Genomic DNA, 18141 nt, shown 5'->3' on the forward strand with positions numbered 1-18141 from the left:
ATACACGTTTCTTTTTTATTAATGACATAATTGCATACAGTTAATGAGTCAGTCTCTAAAATGACACAATAAATCCCATCAGCCATTAAAATCAATCTAACTAGATATCACGCAGAAATAGCTTTTTTCAAGTTCGTCATGCATCATGGGGAAAGCAAGAAACTTCAAGGAGGTGGGTCTCTGGATCAGAAAACCCCATCAAGGTAGATTAATGACAATTGACAGGCTTGAATAGAGTGACAGATAGAATAGGATACACATTTAAAATGCAAAACATAACTGCCACCCGGCCCGAGGCTCACTCCCTCCCCAAAAAGCCACCTGGAAACAAGAAACAGAGCAACTGAATGAATCAACAAAATACAAACAAAATGAAAAAGAAACAAGCAAAACACACAAGCCAAAACTCTCATACCAAGACCAGGCTACAGGTGGAGCAGGACCTTAGTAAATCCCTATGACAGACAGATAGGTGCATATGTAGGTAGATTCTGATCTCATGCACACTGGGGAAATCTTCTACTAACTCATTTGACTTCAGTGAAGTTAGTCCAGATTTCATGATTTCATCAACAGTTTGCACCCAATGCTCTCAGAGAGACAGTTTTGTCATCAGCTGATTATATCTACAAAGAAACTCAGAATGAAATCACATTCAAGTTGCAGCGATGGACATTTTAACTCTTGGTGAATAACCTCCACACAATCAGTTTCTTCAGTGCAGCTTTGATCTCCTTGTTCCTCATGCTGTAGATGATAGGATTAATCACTGGAGGAACCAGAGAATAGAGAACACCCACCACAAGGTCCAGACCTGATGCTAAGCTGGAGGTGGGTTTCAAGTAGGCAAAGATGTCAGTGAAAATCAACAAAGAGACCACAGTGATGTGAGGAAGGCAGATGGAGAAGGCTTTATGCTGGCCCTCCTCAGAGGGGATTCTCAGCACAGTTCTGAAGATCTGAACATAAGACACAATTATAAAAACAAAGCAGTTTAACCCTAAAAACACACCTAAGACAATAACCCCAACTTCACTGAGGTACGAATCAGAGCAGGTGAGCTTGAGTAGTTGGGGGATTTCACAGAAGAACTGGTTGATGTCATCGGACTGGCAGAAAGGTAACCTGAATGTGTTGCCAGTGATCAGGGTAGAGTAGACAGTACTAGTAATCCAGGCACTGGCTGCCATTTGGACACAAGCTCTCCTGTTCATCACTCTATCATAGTGCAGTGGTTGGCAGATGGCAACATATCAGTCGTATGCCATGATGGTGATTAGGGCAAGATCGGTTGCAGCGAAGAGGATAAAAAGAAAGACTTGGGTGACACATCCAGGATAAGAAAACACCCTGGTGTTCATGAGGGAATTGGCCATGGATTTGGGGATGGTAACGGAGATGGAGCCAAAGTCTAGGATGGACAGATTCACCAGGAAGAAATACATGGGGGTTGAAGATGGGTGGTCGAGGGCTAGCTGTGATGATTAGAAGATTCCCATCAGGGCTGCAGCTAATCACCAGGAACCCACAAGTGCAAAATCTGCAGCTCCGAACGTCAAGATCCCAGGGAAGGAACTCAGTCAGGGTAGTTTGTTGGACATTTTCTTTCTCAGTTCATTGTGTGAGGCTGTGAGGGAAGGGAAAGACAGTGGGGAATTCAGGACAGAGGGGTGAGCTCTGATTCGCAAGCAATATGATGTGGTGCAACAATGCACACGCACTGTTATGCTATTAAACTAGAAGAGTGGTGACTTTATCATCATGAAATGTATAAATTGGTCCTGGGGTTCCTCCAAACTGAAGGATGGTTACTGTGGTTTGTTTTTAGTATCGCTTGTACATAGCTCCACGAACTGAGCATTTGAGCTTGTTCCAGAATCTGGAATGGCTTATTGTTACTCAAAACTGACATGCTCAAATAGCACATGCATCGATGAAGGAGACAGGGTGCTAAAAATAAATTAACCCAGGGGTTCTCCAAACTGGAGATCTGGACCCTCAACGTGTAACGAGCGTTGTGACTGAGCGGTCATGAGTGTCAGCCTCCACTCAAAACCCCGCTTGCCGTCCAGGCATTTATAATAGTAATAAATATAATAAAAAGTGTTTTCGATTATAAGGGGGTTCACCACTCAGGAGGTTGCTAATGTGAAGGGTCCACATGACAAAGTTGAGAAACAATGAATTAACTCCTTGAAGCCTCAGGGATGCGGGAGGGGGTCTCCTCTCATTGTTTGGAAGGATATGCTCTATTAATCATAAGTGATCCCCTCTCCCAGTGGCTAATTTTAAATGAAGCTACCCATCCTCTATACTAATCTCCTATGGCACTGAATTAAATATAGTACTATTAAATTTGGACATTTGAGAAGTGAACGGATGGTAGCCTAATGGAAAAAGCCTAAACAGCCTGCGCTCTTCTGCAAGCCTCAGCTGCTGAATGAGCTTTAGATAGGGAAAGGCTGTACCTCCAAACAGCCTGGCCCTGCCCGCTAGACGCCCCACTCACTTCCCTGCCCCCGACTGCCATGTCCCTCTCAGAATCCCGACCCATCCTGCTCCTTGATCCCTCCACCCATCCCCCAGGACACCACCACCCTCCTGGGACCCCACTCCGATCCCGTGTCCCCTGACCGCCCCCTGTCCTCTGCCTTCTCCCTGTACTGACTGTCCCCAGGACTCCCTGCCCCTTAACCAACCCCCCCCTGCCTCAGCCTGTTACCCCTGGCTCCCCTCCTCACCCAGAGGGCCTCATCGTAACGCTGAAAGCCTGCAGGTGTGTGTTCTGCGGGGCTGGCTCCGCCCCGCTCAGGTCGCGTAGTAAAGAGATGGGGCTGCGATTCCATGCGATCGGAGGGAAGTGAGCTCAGACTGGAGGTCACCAACCCCACCCGCTTAACACACAGCTCTGAGGGGCGCTGGGCTCAGGCCCCGCGGAGTCACGCTTGCAGCGCTGTCCGGGGATGCTGCCTAATGCGCTTTAAGGGCTCAGGGAGGGGCAGAGGGTGTAAGGGGCTGGGGCTAAGGAGCGTCAGCCATTTTGGGAGGGCCCCTGTGGAGCCTGGGTTCCGGGAAATTGCCTCATTTGCCCTCCCCTCTGGGGGCTGCCCTGGTCTGTTGCCCTCATCTTACTTGCTACAGGGCAGCCCTCCTCTGCGCTCCCCAGTCCTCAGCTCCTTCCGCTGCCAGCGGTTCGCCAAAGAAAATGCCACCCCCCAAATCTGCCTAGCTGCCTACAATGGTGCACAGCGACCTGCCTGTAACCAATTTACTGCTAACACCATCGTAGATGGCCGGTGCTGCCAAACTATTATTTTTATTCACCAACTCTGACTGCATTTCCATCTCTGTGTAGGCCAATTGAAGGGCTAGCAGCATCGCTCTGCTACCTCTCTTGCTGTCATTTGCCTCTGTCACTTTATGGGTGTGAGGGTCAGTGCCATCAGGAAGGATTTCAGCTCTGTTCTTTGCTGCCACTGAATCTGCTCTGTGACCTGGGCCCTATCTTCCGTCCCTGTGCCTCTGTTTCCCCTCATCCATTCTCTGCCTTGTCTTCGGACTGTGAGTTCTTTGGGGTGAGCTGTGTCTTATTATATGTATGTTCACTGCGCCCCATTTACAACATTTCTGTTTAGCGGGCAGCACTGTGGGACAGCGCATATGGCGCTAGAGCGAATCTAGTTCTACCGATTGCATCTCTTGTCCTTGGGCAGGATAAGAGAAGACAGGCTTTGGCTGGGGACTTCAATCACTGTTCTCTGTCTAAGCGCTAGTATGTTTAATAGCTATGATTTGCTGCCAACTTTGCTTTACTCAGTTTTACCATTCAAAAGTGTTCCTTTGAAACAGAAATAAAACAGTTGCAAATAGAGTGACGGGTTCAATGTATAATTATTGGACTATATCAGTGTTCTACCCCCTTGAAATCTACAAATCAGTCTAGTATTCAGACTTTTCAGTTTAAATTTTCAAAGGAAAACTGGATTTAAACTGAGACATTCCAAGATCTCTGCTATCTTGAAAAAAACCTTGTTACTGGAAAAGTCAAACATTTTTTTTTAATTCAGTTACAATGTTTCGTTTTAAGCAGTTTACCTGAAATTGTGGTTTCTAATGAAAAAAGAAAAAATTTTTGGTTTCACAATTTCTATGAAAGTCAACTGTGTGTCCCTGGAGAAAAAAAACAGACTCTGATGAAACTTTAAATATAACATATTAATTGCACATAGCAAACTTACTGTGTTGTCTCTGTGGATATCTCAATTGTGATGGCATTTGACATCCACCACCGAGGATTCTTCAATCATTCCCTGTTTGTATCTGTCATAAGTCCCATTCTGATTTATCCAGCTGCTGTTCTCTGCCCCTTCCCATATTTTCTGTGATGCTGGGTCTTTCTGCAGTTCCCAGAAGACAGGGACCACTCTCACAATGAGCTCCCTGCTCTCCCTCCTAGACAGGCTTGGCTGAAGGTGAAGCCTCTCCAAGCTGTAAAACAAATCACAGCTTCTGCACTCTTCAAACTAGGCACAATCAGTATGTGTTGTGGGTGCTGAACTTCCATTGGAAGTCTCTCAGAGTTCATGTCAAACGATCACAGCTCAGTTGTGCTTTTCTGCGGCTAAATAGCTGAACCAGAATCGAGGCTGTGAGCCCAGCTCTGATCTAATCTCAGAGCAAACCACCTGAACATCCTGCCCTAGTTGACCCAACCCACAGAGGAGACAGCACCTGCCCTGGTTCTCAAGATTGCAGCGATCCTGAAGGACCTTGGCTAAAAAAAGGCAGGCTGATGCCCCACAAGTCTAAGGAGATGATGATAGAATAATATTTGTAACACAGACATGCTCAATAGCTCAGAGCACAGTGGGTCAGCGCTCCCCAGCCAGGGAATAGCCTTTCCTTCATTATATGCACATAATCAGCTCTGAGAGAGCCGAAATTTTTCCCTATGTTGTATCAGGAGCTTCTGGGATGCAGCCATCAGAGGACCCACAGTCAGGCTGCTCGGGCTGTTTTGATGTTGGTCACAAAGACGCAGCCAGAGGCAAACACTAAAAGCTCAGCGCAACTTCCTCAACATGTAAATTGAACAATTTAAATAGTTTGGCTCTTTAAGCAAGTGGAGTGTGGCCTTTTGATTTCAATGGAGTTTTATGATTTACTTAGCTGGGATCTGGCTCTAAGAGTCCATGAAAGTAGTCTTTTCACAGCTGGGGAATCTGGCTTCATTAACTCTGCTTGGCTACTGCAGATCTACACCAGCTGGGGTGGGCCCATAAACAGTTTCAAATCCATATTCTTTCCTGCGAATCTGATCTGGAGACAAAAGTTCCAAACTGTCTGATTTCTTTGGTCTTTGATGCAGAGGGTTAATTGCAAGATGGACTTTTAATGGTTACAGAGTGGTAATTTCTACCGGACAGAACTGTGGAGGAATTCAGTGTTGCAGAGACTTCTCTTATCTCTTCATTAGAAGTTCTTGCTCAGGATGTTGCCTGATAAAATAGACAGTATGAAGAGGACAAAGACACCCAAACCCACGAATTCTAGCGAAGATGATCCCCTCGTTAGTCAGACAAGGCAAGCTAACTTGAATGTGGAGGTAAATACTAAAAGCTAATGGTGCAGATTTCCACTTCCAGAAATATAGACATGGACTCACAAGATCCCATATGACAGCTCAGTGTTAGGATTCCACTGCAAACACCACACAGACACCTGTGCCTGCTGTCCAAAACTGATTTGTGCACCAGATCCCAGCTGCATTTCCATCTTCTGTGTATGAGGGGGTAATAGCATTAATCAGCTAATTCTCTCTTTTGTCTTTGCCACAGTACTTCTGTCTGTGCTGTGTGTGGGTCAGTGGCATCAGAGATTTTGTTTCTTATTCCTGTTTCTGCCACTGACCTGCTGTGTGACATTGGGCTGGTCACTTCTCCTGCTAAGCCTCTGTTCCCCTCATCCCTTCTCTGCTCTGCTCTACTTTGAGTTTAAAATCTCTGGGCGTTTGGCTGTGTTTTACTATTGGGTGTGCTGTCTGTTTAGCAGGCATCAGTGTGGGACAGAGGATATGGTGGTAGAGCAGGAAGCTGGGGTCTAGTCCCGCTGCCCTCCTATGTCCTGGGTAGACACAGGCTTTGGCTGGGGGCTTCCAGCTGTTGTGCCTAAGTCTAAAGTGGCCTGCCATAGTGTATACACTATTCTGTGGGTATGAACTTTCACTTACTTTTCATTAAGAGTGAATGGATTGTAATTTGGTGTTTTGGGAAAATAATGTTAGCATCTGGTATTAGCAATCCATGCTAAATTTTTCAAATCTGTTCCAATCTGTTTGTTTTCAATCTAAGTTTCCAATCGTTTAAATTATTCAAGGAAAACTGGATTTTCAATTGAAAATTTTCCTGGAGTCTTTGCTATCCATTAAAACAACATATGTATTGGCAAAATCAAAACTTTTTTTTCAAAAAAATCAGGATTTTTTTCCAGTTTCATAGTTTTTAACAGCAATTGTTTGGTTTCTCGATGCCCAACCAAAAAAATATTTTGTTTCACACTGTCTTAAAATTATTTTTCTGCTAAGAAAAATGAGCTCTAAATTTTTTTAAACTGATTGTAAAAGTTTTAGAGTTTCAATTTAATTCATAGTTTATTACATTTCCTCCAGTATATTAAACCCCAAACATATTAACTGAAAAGCAAACTTACAGTGTTGGTCTTTGTGGAATGTTTCCCAGCCTGAAAGCATTTGACAGTCCATGCCAGGATTCTCAGTCATTGTCTGTCTCTATATCCTCATATAATGCCCCACCACTGTTGGTATCAGCATCTGTTTCCCTGCCCCGTCACCAATTTCCCTCAGAGACTGGGTCTCTGCATTTCCAGACAGACAGAGACCCACTCCACAGATGACCACTCCCTGCTCCTCTCTTGGGTCAGGCTTGTTTGAGAGGTGAAGGACTAAATAGGATGGGGGATTGAAAGCCCCTCCCAACTCTAGAGCTGATCCTGAGTTATGTGGGATTCAGATATGATCACAGTGCAGGATGTACCTGTCCTGGTATTAAATAGCTGAATCCACTCCCCAGAGATGTAAGCCCAGCTCTCATCTCACCTTGGGAAGAAACCACCCTGATAACCAACCCTAACCAACCCTAACTCCCCAGAGGAGGAAATGGCCCACTCTGAATCTCATATGATGGCAGCAACCCTGGAAGGACTCTTGGCCAGGAACAAGGCAGGGCTGAATGACAAGTGGTATCTCACGGAGACTGCAGAATAAAATATGTATTTGAAGCACAGACATGTGACCTACAATAGCTCAGAGCCCAGTGGCACCAGAGCCCCAGCTGATCTGGAATAGCCTGTTCCTTAAATAACGCCACATAAACAGCTCTTGGACAGCAGAGATGTTTTTCTCTGCATTTCATTAGCAGTTCTTGAGATGCAGCCACCACAGGAAGCCACAGCTCAGGTTGCCCTGGCTGTTTGATGTTGGTCACTAAGAAGCAGCCAGAGGCAAACACTAGGAGCTCCCAGCTATGTCCTAAACTGGTGTAAATTGACACAGTTCCATTGAGTTTTGAATAGTTAGGACTATTTACACCAAGTGGAGATGTCACCCTTTGATTTCCACAGAGCTGCTTTGATTTACGCTAGCTGGGGATGAGATGCCGATGGACTGTGTAGTTTTCAACAGCTGGGGAATTAGGCCTCATTAACTCCAATGGAGCTACTAGGGATTTACATCAGCTGGTGATCTGTCCCATTCATCAGTTTCAAATACATATTCTTTGCCTGTGACTCTGAAGAGGAGACAGAAATTCCTAACTATTCTGCATGTTCTTAACTCTTTGCCCCATGGAATTCAATTAAAGAATGGAACTTTCAATGGCTAAGGAGCATTTCTTTCCCACTGGGGAGAGAACTTTGGAGGAATTCAGTGTTGCTTTGATTTTCTGTATCTGATTTTCAATTTCTATTTGAATGAATGGATCCACTTCTTCTTTTTCTTTCTTTCTTTCTTTCTCAAAATTATATGGTTTCTCTCTGCAGACATCACTAAAATAAAAGATCTCATTAGGCTGACGATGCAATGCTATTGAATCTTAAAAATGTTTATTCACACTGATTGTAGGTATGACAGAGAACTGAACAAGATGAAGGGTCGAATCATCTGGTGTAAATCAATTGTAAGCTCCATTGGCGTTAAGAGGTCAAATCGCCCACCACCCCACACAACTTGCGTAAACTGCCATAAGGCAGTTAGGGTCAATGAGACCAGATCTCGATGCTGTAAATTGCATAGTGGTATGGAGCTATTCCAGCTGATGTGACTCAGTATCTGTACCAGATGATGCCTGTTTTATGTTTGTTCCAGTTTGAGATTCTTTGCTTAGAACCTCTCCCATTTTAATAACTAAAATATTCTAAAATCTTGAGATTATAGTCACAGACAGAAATCTGTGAGATGTGCTCCCGCTGTTAATTGGCTGCTAAAATATAGACGTAGGTGGGGCCCAAAGTAAAATGACAGTGATGGTGAGAGATCAGAGACCGGAAATGCCCAGTTTGAGACACCCAGCCAAGGAAGGAGCTTCTGTGGCAGGAGAGGCCACTTAGAGGCACTCCGAGAGAGTGGGGAGAATGAGTGCTGTTTGTAAAAAACTGGGCTACTCCCCGAATTGTCCCATCTGTCCACCAATGGTGAGAGCAATCCTGGAGCAGCAGCCTGCCCTCCCCTTATGTAGTTTTATTTGTACTGGTTCAGGTCTCTGCACATCAGGCAGATTGCTGCTCAGTCAAACCCAAGCAGTTTCCCTCTCTCGAGCTATGTTCAAGCTTTCTGTAGATTCTAGGAGGTGGGGTAACATAGAGGTCATTGGGTGGTACTTAATGACTGTGATAAACAGAAGGTCTGATTGTCTAATTGTCTGGTTAGGAACCTCTATGTAGAATGTGATTCACTGAGGGCAAATGAAACATTAAACAATTTTTATGAGAACATTCAGTAATGATACAAAGACTCCAAATTATATAAAAAGACAGCAGAATGTGCATTAAGCTGATCTTTGCATCGTCTCTTACATAGAATCACACCCTTTCTTGGGTTCGGGTGGTCAGAGAGAAAAAGGATGGTAAGGGTGTGAAAGATGTGAAGGATCAGTTTAGGGAACTTTTAGAGGACTTATTCCTTCACTCTCCACTTCCCTGCCTGCCTCTGCTGCTTAGCCAAAGGCCTAAGCCTAAGACAAGGCCTCAGACTATCCTATAGAGTGAAGGCCATACACAGGTGACTGTGATTTGATTCTTGCTTATCACACAGTAACTGGCTTGTGATAAAAATACACCTAAGTTCTTAAATTATATGCCTGTACAGACATCCTGAATATCTATATCCTACAGGAACTACTTGGCACTGTCAAGACATGCATTGGTTCCCTTCATCCTCCAGGGACTTCTTCTGTAATGTGGCAACCATTTAATCTCTTTCTTCCTCAGTTCCCCTTCTGTATAACAGGACAATGACATTTGTCTACTACACAAGGGTGTTGTGAGGACTAAGAGTTGTGAAGGCCCAGATTCTCTGTTATGGAAGACTATAGAAGTACAATAAAATTGAATGACTGAAACTTGGCCAACAATTCTATCTCATAGAAAGAGAGGTGGGTGCAAACTACAGGCTGCGGGCTAATCTGGCTTGTGGGATATTTGCTGGTCTTTGAGCTTCCAGCTGGGGAGGCTAGCCCCAGCTCCTCCCTGTGCTCCTCCTGTCCCCGCAATGAGGGCAAAAGGAGGGAGGGTTGGATGGGGAGGTTCTGAAGGGGGCAGTCAGGGGGCAAGAAGTGGGAGGGGTCGAGGGCCAAGTTTTGGTGAGGCACAGTTCCCTACCCAGCCTTCATACTGTTTCACAACCCCAAGTCACCCTGGCCAAAAGTTTGCCAATAATCAGGTACTTTTATGTGGTCTTCTCCTGAAATTAAAATAAATATATTTCAGATTGAAAGTTTGGAATAAAGCTGCCTAAGGGCTTAAACATGCTCTCCATTGAAAATTAATGGATTTGAGTATCCAGATACCAAGAAAGCTTGAAGTATTTAAAAGGACAATACACACAATTGGCCTGCAACAAAATCTGTTAGAAGTTCACTTTCCTCCTTCAGCACAGGAACCTTCCATTAACTCTTGATGCACTTTTCATCTCAGTGTTCCTCAGGGTGTAGTCATTGGGTTCAGCATTGAGTGACCATTGGTACAGCCCAGACTGCTACTGCCCATGGTGAATTTCTGCAGCCGGTCATAGATGAAGACACATAGTCCAAAATCCAAATTCACCACTGTGATCTGAGCTGTGCAGGTGGACAGGGCTTTGTGTTTCCCTTCCATGACATGTATCCTTTCTTGACAAGGATGATTGTGTAGGATATAAGCAATGCAATAAAGGCTCCTGTGGTGACCAGCTCATTGTTGGTGAACATCAGCAACTCCATTACGTACGTGTCTGTGCAGGCCAGTTTGATGACTTGGGGGACATCGCAGTAGAAACTATCCAGTGTGTTGGGTCCCCAGAAGGGCAACTGGATGATCAGTGCAAGCTGGACAATGGAATGGACAAAGCCACCCAGCCATGCCTCTGCCACCAGCGGCATACACATACTTCTGTTCATGATAGACAGGTAGTGCAATGGCTTATAGATGCCACACACCCATCAGCTGCCATCACGACTAGGAAGAAGACCACAGTGCCCCTGATGAAGTGGAAGAAGAACATTTGGGTCAGACACCCATTGAACGAAATGGTTTTGCGCTGGTACAGGAGGTTCTTTAGCATCTTGTGGTCAGTCACCGAGGAATCACTGAGGTCCAGGAAAGCCAAGTTGGCCATCAGGAGGTACATGGGAGTGTGGAGGTGATGGTCAGAGATCACGGTGATGATAATGGTGAGGTTCTCAAGCCATGTAGTCCCTTAGACTAGAAGGAAGACCAGAAAGAGAAAGTGCTGGACCTCAGTGCTCTAAGAGATGCCCACCAAAATAAATTCTGTCACAAGTGGTGAGGTTCTTCTGTTCCATTTAGAGTCCTTAAAATATAGCTGCAGGGACGACATAAATGAGAATGATGAACTCCTTGCAGTTCTTGCTGTTAAGTTACTGATAACCACTCACAACCTTGTCAAAGTTTTTGTTTTGTGTATTATTTTGCTTAGGAATTCCCTTTCTGATTGGGAAAGCACACAGAAATAGCAGTGTATTTGCACTGGAAAAGGGGAGATGGTTAAATAGGTACCTAGGACCCCCTAGTTATGGTGGCTCACATGCTAGGTTAGTGTATGAGCTACTGGGCGGTCGGGTTCCAGGCCCAATGTCTATCATAATGACAATTCATAGTGATTCTTAGTATTTGTGGTAGAAAGCTGGTTTGAATGGTTCTAACCAGCTAGTCATGAGGATACTCAGAATCAAATCCTTGCTCCAGACTATCTTTAATTATTTAAACAAAATAGCAGAGCTTCAAGAGTAGAGACTGAGTAAATCCCAGAGCCCAATATCCCATAACCCAGGGTGTGCTCCTCTCTTATGGAAGACCTAAATTCAAATCCTTTCCCTGCATTAGGCAAAAAGGGAAACCAAACCTTGTCATCCCACTCCACAGGTAAGTCTGCGAACCACTAAGTTACAGCTTATAACAGAGGCACCACTTCCCCGAAATGTTTAGAAATTTTTGATCCACCAACAACTTCTGAAAAATATGTTTACTTGTTTTTTGTATCTATTCTTAAATTACTGGTAACAACTGTCAATCTTCACTCAGTTTGGCACATTTGGTTTCTTGTTGTCTTTTTTTCCTTAGAATTCCCTTCTTTCCCCATTCACTGTGAAGTCAACTGCCCTGCAAACTCAGGAAGGAGGCATAATCCTGGGCACTTAAGAAGTTACACATTGCTGCATTCCTTTCACCTTTCTTTCTGGTTGGTACATAGACAGGGAACTCTACTCAAAGTAAAATCATCAGATGATCCTATATTCTATCTGTACGTAATTCAACAGTGCTAGGAGTTGTGTGTGTAGAGACGCTAGCAGGAATCTAGAAGCATTGTATAACCTGCACATGGAAGGGGGAGGATCTCACTATCAGAAATTATTGATGCATGTCTTCATCTGTGCATAGTGTGTTTCCTAGGCAGAGCCAACAAAACCATCTCAATAAAGAGTAGCACAGTGGAGGCATGAACACTGATAAATAATCCCCTATTTATGGATGATGAGGTGTGTTCTACACTACAAGCTATGCCACTGCAGTGTAATGCTTACTAACAGTCACAGAAGGGGATTTTCCATCACTGTAGTAAATCTACCCTTTGAGACTCGTAGATACATGAGAAGAATCTTCCATCAACCCACACGTGGCTAAGTGGGGGTTAGGTCGATTAACATCGCAAATGTATGACATTTCACAGCTCTGAATGAGGTAGCTAGGCTGACCTCCATTTTAGGTGTATACCAGGCCTAAGACTCTCCCAGAATGCATGTTTCATTATTTCAGAATGAACCAGAGGGGGAGGGTTAAGGTTGTTTGAGCTGTTTTGAACTGAGCATTCCATTCTTTAAATATTGGGTTTCTTTTAAGTTCACTTAATATTGAATTTTCCTTGAATCTCATGTCCCTTTATCCACCATGATTCCACTCTGTCAATGACTTTCTTCTCCCTTTCCTTAGACTAATGCTGGGCTTACAGAAGAGCAGATTGTTAAAGTTCTTTAGGTGCCTAGTAGGATTTTCAAAAGAGCTAGGTGTCTAATACAATGAAATTTGTTTTACGGACCTAGAGTGGATTCACAAAGGTATTTAGATGCATTTTAAAGGCTAAGGCCAAGTTTTTAAAATACTTAGGCATGAAAAATGCAGATAGGTGCTAGTGGAATTTTCAGAAACATCAAAGCAGGTTAGGCACAATCCTCTGAAAGCAATGGAAGTTAGCATGTATGAAGTTTAGACACTTTTGAAAATCCACTAGACCTGCCCTATCTGCATCTTTTGGTAGGTGCATAAATAACCTTTGAAAATCTGGCCCTTTTAAATATTTGAAAATCCAACTTTAGGTCTGATGGAAGGCACTGAAAGCCAGGGACTGATCTCAGACCTGACATGGTTAAATCAGGCCAAGGTTGGCACCTAATGCCCAGTTTTTCAAAGCAACCTAAGGGTGTCAGACATCCACTCCTTGGAAAATCCAGGGCAAACCCAGCAGTGCTGAGAACAAGCCGTGTAGATCATGAACTTTCAATGAGAATTAGGCTCCTAAGGGTAAATCTATACTGCAGCTTGGAGCAAGCTAGCGCATTGACATTATCAGTGTGGATGTTGCAGTGTGGGATCTCAAGCCCACCTGACTCTCTTGGATCTGAGCTGAGGGGGCTAATGTTAGGAGAAGGGACCTGGGCTTCTAAATCATGAAGATAGCTTGGAACAATGTACCATTATGCTGACATATATTGGGCTTACACGCTAAGATTTCCAGAGCTGTTTAGAGGAGTCAGGCACCCCATTTCCAGTAAAAGAAGTTGAACATTGAACTCCACCAGGGAGTATAAATCTTAATCAATAGGAGCCAGATTTGTAAAGGTATTTAGGTTTCAAATGATGCAGACCGGCACTTAGTGGGGTTTCAAAAGCACCTCTGCACCCAAACACTGAAACCTATGGGAGTTAGGCACCTAGGCACTTCTGAAGTTTCCACTAGGCTCCTAAGTGTATCTTTGGATGTCTAAACATGGCCCTAATTCCTAAAATGCACAGAACATCTCAGTAACTGATGATCCAGTAGTCAGTTAAAGTCCTGTTGTATTTGCACAATTGTCCCATGTCAAACAAATGCTGGCAAACAAACACAGCCAGGTGGATGCAACTGGGCTCCACTTCTCCTGCTGCAGAATACAGAGAGGGAAAGGATGTGACTCTCTATGCAGGCCAACATTACATGGAGAATTCTTATTATCAGCTTCTATCCCCTGACTCCACTGGTCTTGGTGAGTTTATAGTCTGCATCCGTTGCACAGACCTGGGAAGCAAACTCCCATTCCCATCCCCCCACAGGAACCATTCCTGCCCCAAAGCAGCAGATATTTCATTGCTTCAGTTAAAGTCTTCTACTTCGTGGGGAAGGTTGTCCCAATGGTTAGAGCACTAGGCTGGGACTTGGCAAACCAGCATTCAGTTCCTTGCTCCTCCATTGGCATCCTATATTTGACTGGCCTGATACTGAGTCACTCTGCCCCACGTCCCTGTCGGACATTGTCCCTCCAAACAGCAGCTGCCACTGGCCGGTGGAAGTTGTGCCTGACCCTCTGCCTACAGCAAGAGAGGTCATTTCCATTAGACACTCCACACCAGTGCACGGAAATTAGATTGACCAGAGCAGTGGGTGAGACATCAGGAATGTTGCTAAATGCCCAGCATGTGTGTTGTTCAACCTCTTTCATTCTGCGTGTTCTAATAGTGTAGGTCTGAAACCGGTGCAACTAGACTGGAGCTGTTGATCCACCTGTGAGCCTGTTGTCTAGCCAGCTTTCTATCACCGTGAGTCCCTCATCCAGCTCTATTTCTTAACTTCTGGTCAAAATTCTGGGAGACTGGCCATCCCAAAACGCTTTTGCTAAGTCAAGTTATAACATCTCTCTCTTTCCCAATCAACTCACAACCATAAAACACTGCGGTCAGCACTCGCTTCCTCTGCATCCGCATCGCCTCTACGAGAGGCCGCATACATAGGCAGAGATCGTATCTCGCTCTTCACTCAGTGATCTGAGATGCATCACCCCTGTGTTGAATCCGTCGCTCAACGTTGGAGAGATGTTATACATTGACTTTAGCAAGCTTTTGATAGGTCTCCACAGATTTCTCGCCAGCAAGTAAAGAATAGTATGGCTGGAATGATTGGACTACACTTAAGGTGAAATAGAAAGCTTGGCTAGATTCACAGGCTCAAACAGGGTGTGTCAACAGCTCCATGTCACGTTGCACAGCCGGTTTCAAGTGAGTGGCCCCATAAGGTTTGTCCTGGCGGCCGTTTGTTCAATATCTTCATTAATAATTGGTAGATGGCGGATGCGATGCACCTCTGCAAGTTGCAGATGACATAAACTTGGTGGAGGGTAGATACCCCTGGAGGGTAGGGATTAGGATAGAGAGGGAGCTAACAAATTTAGAGGCATGGGCAAGAAACTGATGAGGTTTCAACAAGGAGACAAGGCAGAGTTCATGACCTAGGATGGAGAGTCTTCACGTTTACAGACTAGGACCAAAGGGCTAGGAAGCGTTCTGCAGAAAAGGATCCTAGGAGTTAAGTAGAGAATGTCATGGTCAAGCTGGCTCTATGAGAAAGTTGTGCCTTTTCAAGCAATGCATTTGGGCTATATAATAGGGGCATTGCCAGCAGATCGAGAAATGTGATCATTCCCCTCTATCAATCATTGTGAGGCCTCATCTGGAGTTACTGTGTCCAGTTTTGGCCCCACACTACATAAGAAGAACGTGGTAAATATGGACAAGAGTCCGGGGAAGCAACAAACAATTATTAGGGGGCTGGAGCACATACTTACTTGAGAAGAGGCTGAGGGAACTGGCATTCTTTAGTCTGCAGAGAGAGAATGAGGCGGGATTTGATAGCTGCTTTCAACTACTGAAAGGGGGATCCAAAGAGGATGGAGCCTCAGCTGTTCTCAGTGGTACCTGATGACAGACAAGGATAATGGTCTCAATTTGAGTGGGGGTGTTAGGTTTTTCACTAGAGGCTGAAGCACTTGAGGTGGGTTACTAGGAAGTGGGTTGGAATCTCCATCTTAGAGGTTTTTAAGGTCCAGGCTTGAACAAAGCTGACTGGGGATATGATCTTAGCTGGTTTGTTCCTGGCTTTGAGCAGGGGGTTGGGACTGCGAGACCTCCTAGAGGTCCATTCAAAACCGTGATTATTTTAGAGCTATGATTCTATGATAGTTCTCTGGAAACATCTGCTCAATCTCAGCCGCAGTCAAAAATATCTAGCAGAATGTTACAAATCATAGAAAAGGATAGATACTAACCCAGTAATATCATAATTCCAACATATAAATTCCTTGTACGCTCAACTGAAGTACTGTAATATCGGAATATTGGCAAAAATATCATATATGGATATGGAATATACATATTCTCATATGTATAGTAGAATTGGAAAAAGTGCAGATCGCAATAAATGATTAAAAGGATTGAACAGCTTCCATATGGGGAGAAAGAGCATGGAAGGAAGTGATAGGAAGCGTCTATAAAATCATGAATGGCATTAGATAAAGAATGGAAGAGTGTTATTTATCTCTTCACATAAGCAAGAACTAGGTTAATGGTTAATTAATTACTTGGTTAATGAATGATTAATTAATAGGCAGCACGTTTAAAAAAACAAACAAACAAAAAAGAAGTAGTTCCCAACCCACAATGGGGGGCAAAAAACCCCCACAAGTCAAACCTGATTGGGGAAACTCATGCCAGGGGATGTTGTGAGTCTAAAATATAACTAGCATCAAGCCAAGACTTAGATAAGTTCATGCGAGACAGTTCCGATCACTGCGTCATTCGTCAAGACACCAGGTCATAATTCCCATGCGCCTGAGGTGTCCCTAAACCTCTGGTGCTATATGCTATGAATGGACACAAGGCATTGAAGCACTGTACTAATTGCAGTTCTCTTTGTTCTCCTTTGAAGCAATCTGCCACTGCGGGGAAAACAGGACACTGAGCGGAAATGGACCTTTGTCTGGACCTGGTAATAGACATTTCTTAATATGTTCTATGTTCCTCTCCTGGAACTCAGACACCTAATGTAGCTCATAAATTCTGCAGAAAAGAAAAGGGTTTGTCATCTTGTGCCCAATCGCCCCAGTGTTTTAAAACAGTCACAACCACATCAAACACCCCAGTTTAAAACCTCCCCGCTGCCTCATTCAGATCAACAACTTGATTCCAGGTCACCCACCACTAGGTGACTTGCCTAACCAACCTGTCTTTAGGGCTATATTGAGATGTGTTTCTTTCAGTCTCTTCTTCTGGAGCTATTCTATGCCTACATGAAAATAGTTAAAGTACTTTTACCTTAATATAAACACCAGAAGAAGAGACAGAATGACTGTATAGCCTAGGGGCTAGCACACATTCTGAAAGCTAAGCAGGGATTTTTTAGTATCTTAAATATTGGATTCAGAGCACTCAAAGAGTACATCTGAGCTCCTAAACCCCCTTTGTGATCTAACCCTTAGATCTTTGTAGGTGTTGGCATTAAACCACTGATTTTCTGATACAAATTAGCACAGCACTTACTAATCAGATTAAAATTGGTGAACTGAGCCTGATTTTTAAAAAATCATTAATGAGGGTCATCACCTAAAGGAGTATTTCTAGTGAGGGCTCTGCATACTGGATGCCGTTCAAACATTTTCATCAATGAACTGAAGTAGAGATATAGCTTCTGACCATACTTGCAGATGACAAAGACTGGGGAGGACTGTACAGGGATGATGAGGACAGGGTGGTAACACAGAGTTGATCTGGATTGCTTGAGTGGGGCTCATCAAACAAATGTGTTTTAAACACAGCCCAAAAGTAATATTGATTCAGTGAGGAATGAGGTGCTAAAGAGCTCTTTGGTCTAGAGAAAGAAAGCCAGGATAAACCACCAATGGCTGGAAGCTGAAGGCCAGACAAATCCATTAGACACAATTGTTTTTTCATTCACACTGGAAGAAGCTTACCAAGGGAAAGTGGTGAGTTCTTCCTCTCTTGAGAATGCGTTCAAATCCAGACGGATGCCTTCCTAGAGATGCTTATGGTGGATGGGAGCCCTTGAATCTCCACCAGAAATGGGTTGGGGATCCTTCCTTCTCTAGCACTCGATCCAGTCTTCCCTGCCGGCGCATTACTAGAGTCTCTCCAAACAAAAAACAGGTTCTATCCTCCCTTTCCAAGGACAGGAAAATCAAAAACAAAGAAAAGGAATAGGGGCTTGTCTTATGTTCACCTTCTTTCGTCCGCTTTTCTGTAGTTTTTTTAGTGCCCTGAATCAGGATTAGAGTTCCACTCTTAGATCTCCCCCACTTTTTTAACCCTCATTCC

The 18141-nt window shown here is 44.1% G+C and overlaps 2 pseudogenes; both read right to left on the reverse strand.

Moving 5' to 3' along the window:
- Window positions 1-677: 677 nt before the first annotated feature.
- On the reverse strand, window positions 678-2755 carry LOC116814574 (olfactory receptor 14A16-like; annotated as a pseudogene).
- A 7383-nt stretch (window positions 2756-10138) lies between these two features.
- Window positions 10139-11072, reverse strand: LOC116814575 (olfactory receptor 4D1-like; annotated as a pseudogene).
- Window positions 11073-18141: the final 7069 nt, after the last annotated feature.

This window comes from Chelonoidis abingdonii, chromosome 14 (genome assembly GCF_003597395.2).
Source record: "Chelonoidis abingdonii isolate Lonesome George chromosome 14, CheloAbing_2.0, whole genome shotgun sequence".
NCBI classification, from domain to species: domain Eukaryota; kingdom Metazoa; phylum Chordata; order Testudines; family Testudinidae; genus Chelonoidis; species Chelonoidis abingdonii.